Raw genomic sequence first — 14317 nt, forward strand, 5'->3', positions numbered from 1 at the left:
ATCATGCATAATTTCTTTGTATAAGGAATAAGGTATTGTAGTAGCACTAGCACCCATATCACATAAGCCATGATAACAATGATCTCCTCTTTTAAAAGAAATAACAGGCATGCCTGCCATAGGTCTAGGTTTATCTTTATCACGGGGTTTATCAATTCTAGCAGTTTTATCACAGAAATAAATAACATGCCCATCAATATTATCAGACAAGAGATCTTTAACGATAGCAATATTAGGTTCAACTTTAACTTGCTCAGGAGGTGTATATGTTTTAATATTGCTTTTACGAACCACAGTTGAAGCTTTAGCATGATCCTTTATCCTAACAGGGAAAGGTGGTTTCTCAACATAAGAAGTAGGAACAATAGGATCGTTATAAGTGATAGTATTTTCTTCAACTTTAATAGGTGCAGCTACTTTTACTTCTATGGGAGGATGATATTTAAACCACTTCTCCTTGCGGAAATCAACATAGGCAGCAAAAGATTCACAGAAAGAAGCTACTATCTCAGAGTCAAGTCCATATTTAGTGCTAAATTTACGAAAAATGTCGGTATCCATAAAAGATTTAACACAATCAAAACTAGGTGTCATACCTGACTCCTTACCATTGTCGAGGTCCCAATCTTCAGAGTTACGTTTAATTCTTTCCAATAAATCCCATTTGAATTCAATAGTCTTCATCATAAAAGAGTCAGCCCAAGAAGTATCAAGCATGGTGCGATTATTACCAGAAAGTCGACCATAAAAATTTTGAATAATCATTTCTCTTGAGAGCTCATGATTGGGGCATGAATATAACATTGACTTAAGCCTCCCCCAAGCTTGAGCGATGCTTTCTCCTACGCAAGGCCAAAAATTATATATGTAATTGCGATCACGATGAACAAGATGCATAGGATAAACCTTCTGATGAAATTCCAATTTCAATCGTTTGTAATTCCAAGACCTCATATCATCACATAGCCTATACCATGTCGATGCATCTCCCCTCAAAGATAAAGGGAAGACCTTCTTCTTAACAACATCTCCGGGTACACCTGCAAGCTTAAATAATCCACAAAGTTCATCCACATATATCAGATGTTCATTAGGATGTTTTGTTCCATCTCCTAAAAAAGGATTAGCTAGCAGTTTTTCTATCATACCCGAAGGAACTTCAAAGCAAGCCTTTTCATGTTCATTTTCATTTTCAGTAGGTTCAGTAGGTTGAGGGGCAACTCTTTGCTCTACTGGTCGGGGTGAAGATACCCCGAACAAGCCCCTCAGAGGATTACCTTCCATGGTAACAAGTGAAAGTAAATTTCAACACACTATATAAATTTTTCCTTACCAAATTCCACCTACCAAAGGTGCTTCACTCACCGGCAATGGTGCCAGAAAAGAGTCTTGATGACCCACAAGTATAGGGGATCTATCGTAGTCCTTTCAATAAGTAAGAGTGTCGAACCCAACGAGGAGATCGAAGAAGGAAATGATAAGCGGTTTCCAGCAAGGTATTCTCTGCAAGTACTGAAATAAGTGGTAACAGAAAATTTTGTGATAAGATAATTTGTAACGAGCAACAAGTAACAAAAGTAAATAAGGTGCAGCAAGATGGCCCAATCCTATTTGTAGCAAAGGACAAGCCTGGACAAACTCTTATAAGATGTAAAGCGCTCCCAAGGACACATGGGAATATCGTCAAGCTAGTTTTCATCACGTTCATATGAATCGCGTTCGGTACTTTGATAATTTGGTATGTGGGTGGACCAGTGCTTTGGTACTACCCTTACGTGGACAAGCATCCCACTTATGATTAACCTCTATTGCAAGCATCCGCAATTACAACAAAAGTATTAAGGTAAACCTAACCATAGCATGAAACATATGGATCCAAATCAGCCCCTTACGAAGCAACGCATAAACTAGGGTTTAAGCTTCTGTCACTCTAGCAACCCATCATCTACTTATTACTTCCCAATGCCTTCCTCTAGGCCCAAATAATGGTGAACTGTCATGTAGTCGACGTTCACATAACACCACTAGAGGAGAGACAACATACATCTCATCAAAATATCGAACGAATACCGAATTCACATGACTACTAATAGGAAGACTTCTCCCATGTCCTAAAGAACAAAAGTAACTACTCACAAAGCATAAACATGTTCATAATCAGAGGGGTATTAATATGCATATAGGATCTGAACATATGATCTTCCACCAAATAAACCAACTAGCATCAACTACAAGGAGTAATTAACACCACTAGCAACCTACTAGCACCAATCCCGGACTTGGAGACAAGAATTGGATACAAGAGATGAACTAGGGTTTTGAGATAAGATGGTGCTGATGAAGATGTTGATGGAGATTGCCCTCCCCCGTTGAGAGGAGCGTTAGTGATGACGATGGCGATGATTTCCCCCTCCGGGAGGGATGTTTCCCCGGCAGAATAGCTTTGCCAGAGCCCTAGATTGGTTCCGCCAAGGTTCCGCCTCGTGGCGGCGGAGTTTCGTCCGAGAAGATGGCTTGTGATTTTTTCCCATCGAAAGACTCCATATAGCAGAAGATGGCCACCGTTGGCCACTAGGGGGCCCACGAGGTAGGGGGCGCACCTAGGGGGTAGGGCACGCCCCCCACCCTCCTGGGCAGGGTGTGGCCCCCCTAGTGAAGTTCTTGCTCTCAGTAATTTTTATATATTTGTAAAACATCTTCCGTGAAGTTTCAGGACTTTTGGAGCTGTGCAGAATAGGTCTCTAATATTTGCTCCTTTTCCAGCCCAGAATCCCAGCTGCCGGCATTCTCCCTCTTTATGTAAACCTTGTAAAATAAGAGAGAATAGGCATAAGTATTGTGACATAATGTGTAATAACAGACCATAATGCAATAAATATTGATATAAAAGCATGATGCAAAATGGACGTATCACCCACGGTTTCAATAGTACTTGTGTTTCCAATTGTAATGTGACATCACTTGTTCCAAATGACTTTGTTGATTGTTAATGTGTGCGCCTTCGCAAATCGGACTGCAAATTTACCACAGCATGTTGGTGCCATGTCATGGCACCAAGCCAAGTTTCATTATTTTCATGCGTGTTTTGGATTTAGAGGAATTAAAAAACTAGGTTTCTCAATGTTTCCAACCCAGCCACGACGCCCTGAATTTTGAATTTCATTCCCATTTCTTGCATGGAACCTAGAAATTTACCCGAGGACACACATGTGATTTTTCAACAAACTTTGGTGGAATGGAACATGTGCTTGTATTTAAAATTTGAATTATGCACACAAAGGTGACACGTTCCCTCCCAGAACCACGAGCCTTCTTGAGAGAAGCTCCGATTTGCAAGAAGCTTATACCAAAATTTGTCCCTATTTGGCCAATTGTTTTACCACCGCATGGTACTACCATGACATGACACCATGCCAAGTTTCACGATTTTAAAACCAAGTTTCTCAATGTTCTCGACCGAGCCACAATGCCCAATGTTTGAATTTTATTCTCATTTTTTGCATGGGACCTACTCCCTCCTTCCATCTATATAGGGCCTAATGTGTTTTTCAAGACAGCCTTTGACTATTGACAAGATTAATAGCACATGAGATGTATACTATGAAAATTATATTACTGGAAGCTCCTTTGACATACAAATTTGAAGGTATGCTTTGTGTAAGTTGCATGTCATATATTATTTCTCTAACGTTTGGTCAAAGTTAGCCTCGAAAAATGCATTAGGACCTATATAGATGGAAGGAGGGAGTAGAAATTCACTCAAGGACACAAATGTGATTTTTCAACCAACTTTGGTGCACGGGAGCATGTGCTTGTAGTTCAAATTTGAATTATGCACATTAAATGACCAAAAACTCAATTAATGTGTAAATAAGGCCAAATGAAGCCGGAATAATTCCAAAATTTAACAGGGCACTCATGTAGTTCTATGTTTCCTTTGTAAATAAACTCAAGGGGGCAACGTATATCGTTTCGCACTCAAAGGTGGCATGTTCCCTCTCAGAACCTCGAGCCTTCTTGAGAGAAGCTTCGGTTTGCAAGAAGCTTACACCAAAATCTGTTCCTATTCGGCCAATTTTTTTACCCCAACATGGTAGTACCATGACATGACATCCATGCCAAGTTTCATGATTTTCAGACGTGTTTTGGATTTACAAGAATTTTAAAACCAAGTTTCTCAATGTTCTCGGCCAAGCCACGATGCCGAGATGTTTTAATTTTATTCTTATTTCTTGCATGGCACCTAGAAATTCACCCGAGGACACAAATGTGATTTTTCAACCAACTTTGGTGCACGAGAGCATGTGCTTGTAGTTCAAATTTGACTTATGCACATTAAATGACCAGAAACTCAATTAATGTATAAAAAACGACAAACGAACCCAGAATAATTCCAAAATTTAACAGGGCACTAATGTAGTTCTATGTTTCCTTTGTTAAGAAACTCAAGGGGGAGCAGCATATATCGTTTCACACTCAAAGGTGGCACGTTCCCTCTTAGAACCACGAGCTTCCAAATCGGCCCAATTTTTTTACCACAACATGTTACTGCCATGACATGACTCCATGCCAAGTTTCATGATTTCCAGGTGAGTTTTGGATTTCCATGAATTTAAAATCAAAGTTTCTCGATGTTCTCGGCCGAGTCATGACGCCCAGATGTTTGAATTTCATTCTCATTTCTTCCATGGGACCTAGATATTCAACCAAGGACACACATGTGATTTTTCAACCCACTTTGGTGCACCGGAGCATGTGCATGCAATTCATATTTAGATTATGCACATTAAAAGTCCAGAAACTCAATTAATGTATAAAAAGGCCAAATGAACCCAAAATAATTACAAAATTTAACAGGGCACTCATATAGTTCTATGTTGCCTCTGTAAATAAAATCAGGGGGGAGGCAGCATATTTCGTTTCGCACACAAAGGTGACATGTTCCCTCTCGGAACCATGAGGCTTGTTGAGAGAATCTCCGGTTTTGCAAGAGGCTTATACCAAAACTTGTCCCAATTCAGCCAAAAATTATACGTATGAAAACACAGTTTAGATTATCCCAAACATCTCGCTACCTAGACCAATAATGTACTATGATTTGAATTCAACATAAAATGGATACAAATATTTGAATTAGAGAGCATATGGTACATGTAGTTCATAGTGAAATATGATTACTGCTATATGTATGTTTTTTGTTATCAAGATAATATTTAAATTATTGTATAACTTGACAACAATCGTATCCAAATAAGGAAAATTGATTCAAATTTAGTCCATATGGTAGACGACAATATATATGTTCACATGGTGGAGTAAAATGTTCATATATGATGGAAGATCAAAATGTACGACTACATCAATTATAAACCGCAAGGTCACCTAATGATATATTCGAATTCAACATAACGTGGATTCAAAAATTGAAATTCGAGATCATGGCATCTGTAATCATATAAAAAGGGACATTACTCTTTCTTTGGTGGGAATTGATTTATTTTCTGTTGTTGTTGAGGGAAGTGCGAATCGATTTGGTACTGTGCAAGGTAATCTTGTTCTCCCGATTCTTTTACATTTTTCTTGTAGTTTTTTCAATGGCATCTATAGTAATATAGTAAAAGGGGACATGACTCTCTTGTGTCTTGTATGAATTGTTTTTTTACACGTTAAGTTTGTTCTGTCGAACAAGGAATCCGCACCTTGTTATCCTGAAATTTTCAAGCTCGAGTACCTTTTGTCTCACCTTCTTTGAAACTCCCGCTTCTTCAACCTGCGCCACGCCTTGTTATCTCGAAAATTGGACGCGCGCGAGAACTACCTCCTCATCCGAAGTCGCTCCCGCAGCCCAGACACGCGAAATCCCCCTTCTACCCCTCAGCCAGAAATGAAGCTCCACGTTGCGGTGTCAAACCCGGTGGGGGTATGCTGGTAACATACCCTACATTTCGGACAAGCGCGTCCCTAAGCTTGGCTCCCCCTCCCCCTTTGCCCCCCCATTCGTACACCGAGGCCGCCAAAACCCGCAAAACCCCACACTCCTCCGTCGGCCTCCGGACCGCCGCCCAGCCGGAGACTCTTCCCCGACTACGTCGTCCACCACAACAGCTCGCCGTCCCTCATCCACTGCACCGGATGAGGATCCGTTGTCGATCTCATCGTCCCACCGGATCAGCCGCCCCGTCCTCCACCTCCAAGGATCTGCCCCGATGTTCACCTCGTCTATTGCACCACCTCAGTCCCCACAGCGCTGCCTTGACCTGCCCCACCGGAACCGCAACACCCTCACCAATTCCTCCGATGAAGCCGAGGCCAACTCGGCACCACCAAGTAGGTTCTCCACTCACCGCTGCATTTTATCTTTTATTGATCTCACGGGGCTGCCGATGCTCGATACCGAGCAGTCATGGCGTGTCTCCATCGACGGCGCCATCGCCGGCCACATCATCCATGGCGTCTCTCCCCCATGTCGTTGCTTCCTCGGCGGCGACTTCCACAACGACACTAGTTGCTGCTGCTCCGGCTCTCGCTCATGCTGCGGCTCTGTTTTTGCTGTCGGTCGCGCTGCTACACTGCTCCTGCTTTCGTTCGTGTTGCCGCTCTGCTCTTGCTCTCTCTTGCGTTGCTGCTGCTGCACGACCTCCGGCAGCTATAGGAGTTGCTGCTTTAGCACTCGCTTGCGGTGCTACTGCACGACTTGCTCTCTGCTAGTGCGTTCCCTGCTCGAGCCTCTGCTGATTTAGATCACTGCTTCTCTGCTACTAGTGCTCGAACGCCCTAAACATCTATCGCAATGCTCTTTTACTAGTTCAATCAGTTTTAACTATGAAGTTCATTTTCTTCAGTTAAGTTCAGAGTGAACAGTACTTACAGCATCTGTCAGAGCGGCCGTGGCGCGGCTGATGCGTTTTACATCTAGCACTTTTTGGTGATGTATTTTACATCATCTATTGCACATGATATTAGGGTCCCACTTCAGATTAACGTTGTCAGTCTTGTCATGCTTCAGCCTCGTCGTCGTACACCTTAGCGGAGCTGCTCCAACGACGAAACCGTCCATCACAGCGGAGCAGTACACTCGGCGCCATTTCCAGAGGCCTCGGATCTTCATCCCCACCTCCGACAGTCACACCAGCATCATCACCATCCTCCACGTCCAACCCAATGAGGTTGAGGTCCACAAGGCTATGCCAAAGAGGTTGTACACTCGTTGCATCACTTTGTTTCTCCATTCCTCTCTTCTTCCAATTCATGTGAGCCAAACACCCAGGTTGACTGAAATCCTATGTTTCCAAATGCTCTGTTTTGCACGTGCATTCCTATCCTATTCCTGTGTTTTCCCTGTCCCTGCGTTTATAGAATCCTCCAATTCTAAGGAGCCCTTACAGATTTACTTCATTTTCAGATAGCAAAAGGAGCAGGTTAACTCTATGGCTTCGCACCAGTTTGTCGAGAGGCCTGAATCACCTCTCTTATATCATTTAATTTTTGATAAACGACGTGTTTTCCGTATTACTCTCCCTGCTCCTGCCTTCTTTGATTCACAGACAAAAGGAAGATATGTTATTACCAGAGAGGAGGCAGAAGAGTACGAGAGGAGAGCAGAGGCAGCTCGACTCCACGCTGCAGCTCAGCAGGCGATAACCGCTGCACATCAGTATGATCCCAACTATTCTTCCTCATCACAGTAAGACCCCAACAACTATTATTATGGATATCTGCCAAGCCAGCCATGGCCATAGACCAACTTAGGCCAAAAGCCTAAGCTTGGGGGAGTACGTATTTCTCACCGACATTACATTTATGTTCACACACACTCATTGCTAGATGTTGGTGCTCATACTTTTTCACTATAATATCCATGCTAGTTTATTTTCCTTTTCCTGCTTTCTTCTTATGTGTTTGCTAAACCTTAAGAAAAACCAAAAAAATAGTAGTAGTTTATTTTTCTGCTGTAGTAGTAATAATTAAAAAGAAAACCAAAAAATATTTCTCATTCTTCTTTTGCTTGTTGGGAGCTTTCCCGTGTAAATAGTTTTATTTCTTTTCTTTTCTTTGGGGGTCGGTAGGAGAAGACCATAATTAAATTGTTGATGTGGCTCTTATATGCATTATTGTTGATTTAACCAAGAGACCATATTGCCTTGTCTTCTCCTGTTTATTGAATACTGGCAGATTCCAGCCTAGTTCAATGCACGTACACTCTTATTATTATTCGCACCGTTCGGTCGTGCAAGTGAAAGGCAATTATGATGATATATGATGGGCTGGCCGAGATGAGAAAAGCTGGTATGAACTCGACCTCTTTTGTTTTTGTAAATATGATGAGTCCCTCATTCTTGATTCAGCTTATTATGAATAAACATGTTTCCAATGACAATTAGAGATCATAGTTGCTTGTGCCATGCTTGATTAGCTATGAGTTATAATGATTTACCTTGTGTGCCAACATGCTATTGAGATTATTATGATGTGGTATGATGGGGTGGTATCCTCCTTTGAATGATTTAAGTGACTTGACTTGGCACATGTTCACGCATGTAGTTGAAACAAGTCAACATAGCATTCACACGCATGTAGTTGAAACAAATCAACATAGCTTTCATGATATTTATGTTCATGGTGGATTATATCCTACTCATGCTTGCATCCAATGTTTATTAATTTTAATGCATGTACATGGTTGTTGTCGCTCTCTAGTTGGTCGCTTCCCAGTCTTTTGCTAGCCTTCACTTGTACTAAGCGGGAATATTGCTTGTGCATCCAATCCCTTAAACCCTAAAGTTTTTCCAGATGAGTCCACCATACCTTCCTATATGTTGTATCTACCTGCCGTTCCAAGTAAATTTGTATGTGCCAAACTCTAAACCTTCAAATAAACATTCTATTTTGTATGCTCGAATAGCTCATGTATCAACCAAGGTTGTCCTTATCTTTCGTGTTAGGCGGGTTATTCTCAAGAGGAGTGGACTCCGCTCCTCACTCAGGAGAAAATGGCTGGTCACCGGGATGCCCAGTCCCATGCTTTATGCAAACTAAATCAAAATTAATTGCAAACAAAACTCCCCTAGGACCTGATGTATGTTGGAGGCACTCGTTGTTTCGAGCAAGCCATGGATTGATGTTTGTTGGTGGAGGGGGAGTATAAACTTTACCATTCTATTTGGGAACCGCCTATAATGTGTTTAGCATGGAAGATATCGCCATCTCTTAGTTGTTACGTTGACAATGAAAGTATACCGCTCAAAATACAATTTATCTCTATTTCAAAACCGAGCTCTGGCACCTCTACAAATCCCTTCTTCCCTCTACGAAGGGCCTATCCATTTACTTTTATGTTGAGTCATCACCCTCTTATTAAAAAGCACTAGCTGGAGAGCAAAGCTTTCATTTGCATTCATCACTGTTAATTTATATTCGGTATGACTATGATTGGATCTCTTTTACCATGAATTACAATGTATAGTCAGTCCTTGATCTTTAAAGGTGCTCTGCATTTATGTTTTGCGGTCTCAGAAAGGGCTAGTGAGATACCATCTTGTTATATCATATTATGATTGTTTTGAGAAAGTGTTGTCATCCAAGATTTATTATTATGGCTTGCTAGTTGATTATGCTATTGATGTGAGTAATTGTGAGACCTAAGAATTATTGCAAATGTGGTTAGTTATGATTTATGCTGGAAACTTGAATGCTGGCTTGACATAGTTACAACAACAAGAGCAATCAGAGTTTGTAAAAGTTTTTCTTTCTTTCTTTCAGTTTGTCAACTGAATTGCTTGAGGACAAGCAAGGGTTTAAGCTTGGGGGAGTTGATACGTCTCCGTCGTATCTACTTTTCCAAACACTTTTGCCCTTGTTTTGGACTCTAACTTGTATGATTTGAATGGAACTAACCCAGACTAACGCTGTTTTCAGCAGAATTGCCATGGTGTTGTTTTATGTGCAGAAAACAAATATTCTCAGAATGACCTGAAACTCCACGGAACATCTTAGAAAAAACAATAAAAAATCCTCGCCAAAGATGAAGACCAGGGGGCCACACCCTTCTCACGAGGGTGGGGGGCGCCCCCCCCCCCCGCCCCCTACCTCGTGGGCCCCTTGGAAACCCTCCGACACCAACTCCAACTCTATATATTTGCTTTCGGAGACAAAAAAAATCAGAGAGAAGAAATCATCGCGTTTTACGACACAGAGCCGCCGCCAAGCCCTAAAACCTCTCGGGAGGGCTGATCTGGAGTCCATTCGAGGCTCCGGAGAGGGGGATTCGTCGCCGTCGTCATCATCAACCATCCTCCATCACCATTCATGATGCTCACCGCCGTGCGTGAGTAATTCCATCATAGGCTTGCTGGACGGTGATGGGTTGGATGAGATTTATCATGTAATCGAGTTAGTTTTGTTAGGGTTTGATCCCTAGAATCCATTATGTTCTGAGATTGATGTTGCTATGACTTTGCTATGCTTAATGCTTGCCACTAGGGCCCGAGTGCCATGATTTTAGATCTGAACCTATTATGTTTTCATGAATATATGTGAGTTCTTGATCCTATCTTGCAAGTCTATAGTCACCTACTATGTGTTATGATCCGGCAACCCCGAAGTGACAATAATCGGGACCACTCCCGGTGATGACCATAGTTTGAGGAGTTCATGTATTAACTATGTGCTAATGCTTTGTTCCGGTTCTCTATTAAAAGGAGGCCTTAATATCCATTAGTTTCCAATAGGACCCCGCTGCCACGGGAGGGTAGGACAAAAGATGTCATGCAAGTTCTTTTCCATAAGCACGTATGACTATATACGGAATACATGCCTACATTACATTGATGAATTGGAGCTAGTTCTGTGTCACCCTATGTTATGACTGTTACATGATGAACCACATCCGGCATAATTATCCATCACTGATCCGGTGCCTACGAGTTTTCCATATATTGGTTTACGCTTATTTACTTTCCCGCTTCTACTGTTACAATCACTACAAAATACCAAAAACATTACTTTTGTTGTCTTTACTTTTTTTGCTGCTACCACCACTATCATATTACTTTGCTACTAAACACTTTGCTGCAGATACTAAGTTTCCAGGTGTGGTTGAATTGACAACTCAGCTACTAATACTTGAGAATATTCTTTGGCTCCCCTTGTGTCGAATCAATAAATTTGGGTTGAATACTCTACCCTCAAAAGCTGTTGCGATCCCCTATACTTGTGGGTTATCACCCACCACACATAATCAAGACTCTTCTAGATTGCACACTTACACCGTTGGGCAGAGAACCAGCTACAACCCATCTAACAGCAACCCTAGCGGATAGTAACCCATTTATAGTTGACAAAGCACCATGTCCACCACAGAGTACCCCCACACGAGCAGTTTGTAAAGCTACTGCAGTGCCCAAAGCACGGAGACCACCACAGCTAACCCAAACTCCATGTTTAAAGCAGAAGAGCAACTGTTCTCAGGTTAGATTCCGTAGCTATGGTCCATACTCCTTTGCTGTTGCATCACTGTATTTACTCATACCAACTACTTTCGAATTTGAAGGATCCAATTGAAACTCCAATAATGGCGCAACAGGTATGGTTTAAACCTATTTCTTTAACTGGATTGCTGTTCTAACTTCTTGCTCTATGTTGATTTCAGTTTAAGTTGTATAAACAGTTATGTGCTCATGTGATGCATATTACAAGTGCTGCCAATGCTGTGTAGTTTCTCACACTTATATTCTGTCTATGCTGTTGTGTCTTAAAAATATATGAGTTGAACTATGTCTTTATCTTGATTAGGGAACATAAACTAGAATGATATGGACAATACAGTGACCATAGTACATAGATGTATGTTTGTTTCATGTTGTTATCCTGTCCACCTTACTACTAAACCAGTTTACCAAAATGAGTTTCGTATACTACAAGCTAAACCTGTGATGTGTCTGCTTGTTTCTCTTGTAGTATGCAAACAGAATATTGGAGAAGAGCACCCCAGTATGCAATGGTAGAGAAAGTAATGCACATAAGGTTCAAGATAGTGAGACAACCCTGTTGGTCTCCAAGAAAGGTGATAAAAACGATCTTGTAGACATTAAGAAAACCCCACAGTCCTGCGTTGATGTAGTGTTCGAGTTACTGGCCAGTACCGCTGGCACAAGCTCTTCGAACTCGCTGCCTGAATCACTTCGGCTTCTTCAGTCTCAGCTACAAGCTGAAAGGCATCAGTCAGCAGTGCTGCGGCAAGAAGCCGAAGGACTGAGGAAGTCCTTGCAGAATTCAGATGCGTACTTTCTTGTGCAACGGCAAGCACTGGAGGATTTAAGCGCCAAACAAGAGAAAGTTAATAAGCTTTCTAAGCATCTTGCCAGCATTATGGGTACCCAGGATATTGTTTCTTGAACTCTTCTCAAGTGGTTTCAGTTCTGGACTTGTTTTGCTGCGGCATTTATATGCTGCTTTGTTCCCTATATTTGCACTGGTGGCAAACTTTGATGCCCAGTGGATGTAATATGTGTAATAGTCATGATAGCCTAGCATAAGTTGCTTGCTTATTTATTTCCTTGTTGTCTTGTTTATTTGTTTGCTTGTAGTCAGTGCAGTTATTTTTCCGCGGTTTGCTACTGGCTGCAATAACCTATTTTTTTAAAACTAGGCCACAATAACCCGGGGCTAATATTTACTGTAGTGACACTGGGCCTCCTACGGGCCGTACAAATAGTGGGCCTTCTACGGGCCGTAGAAATAGTAGGCCTTCTACCGGCCATAGAAACAATGGGCCTTCTATGGGCAATAGAAACAATGGGCCTTCTACGGGCCGTATCATCAATGGGCCTTATACGGGCCGTATGATCGATTGGCCAAACATGGGCCAATAACAGGCCGCATTATGGCCGTAAACGGGCTAGAGTTGGAATCGTCCATTCATGGGCCGACCATAATGGGCCATCGTTAATAGGCCGTATTTGATGACGCTATGAAAACAGCCCAACGTATTAACGGACCACAAACGGGCCGACTGTAACCACATGCTGAATTTGGCCCACAAGCAGAAAATGACAGTAACGGGCCGTAAGTAAATGAATGCTGGAAATGAGCCCAAGAATAAATGGGCTCTGAGAAGGCCGAAAGATAACATGGGCTGGAAACAGCCCAATGGAATAATGGACCGTTAATGGGTATAAAGTGATACACTGTTCATTACGGGCTAGTTTCACCACGGGCTGTTAATGGGTGTAAAGTGATACACTGTTCATTATGGGCCAGTTTCACCACGGGCCGTTAATAGGCCAAGAGTTACATAGGGACTCATATGGGACGAAAGACGTCATGGGCCATACATGGGCCAGAAGTGAAAACGGGCTGGAATCATATTGGATGGCCCAGCCGAGTTTTCATCATGCGGCGGTAAGAAATTATATGAATGTAACAACTATTTTGTTTTTAGTGCTGGCATTACTGCATTGTGTCATTTTTCTTTTTTACACAGATTGTCCCATGCAATGTGAGGTTGAAATTCAACAAGCTGACAGGAGACACTGTGATCTTTGAGGCTCCTGGGGGGGCCTACACTATGGAGGTCGATAAAGGACACAATATGTCGCAGATTGGAGGAGATGGATGGGCCCGCTTCCTCGCCCGCATGCGTGTTACTGGTGGTGAGTTGATCAGCTTCTCCTTCAGAGCAGAAAGACCCAAGTTGGCTATCATTTATATCAACAAGGTGGAAGATGGTGAAGATGATGAGGACCCACTCGATGAAGATGGTGAGAACCCACTTCATGAAGCCATCGTAGCTCAAAGAATGAGGCTGAGCGAGGAGGAGGTGTGCAACCTATAGGACATAATTCCGCCGCGTGATGACTTTGTCGGGGTGCCATTCATGACCCGCCTGAGAAGTACCATGGTCGATCGGCATGATATGGTATGTTATACTAACTGTAGTAATTTGATATGCTTAGTGAATCCGATGATATGCTTTATTGTTATACTTACAAATGCAAATTATCTGATGATATGCTTAGTGAATCCGACGATATGCTTTAGTGTAGAGTCTGATCACATGCTTATTAGTGTAAAATCCAAGGAACTATTAATAGTGTAGATAATCCATATATACTTATTAGTAGAATTTATACTTAGTAGAAATGTGTAGTACTGTGTCTTTTGATAGTGTAGAAATCTAATACTTAGTAGAAATATATTTGCAAGAGTATGTGCGAGGATACTTATTAATTGATATGTTTTTCTTATTCAGAAATTGCCAAAGAGCCTATCTGTGAGTTGTGGTATCGAGCCTGATGAAGAAGGCTCAGCTGGACTACGC

This window comes from Triticum aestivum, chromosome 3A (assembly GCF_018294505.1).
Source record: "Triticum aestivum cultivar Chinese Spring chromosome 3A, IWGSC CS RefSeq v2.1, whole genome shotgun sequence".
NCBI lineage: Eukaryota > Viridiplantae > Streptophyta > Magnoliopsida > Poales > Poaceae > Triticum > Triticum aestivum.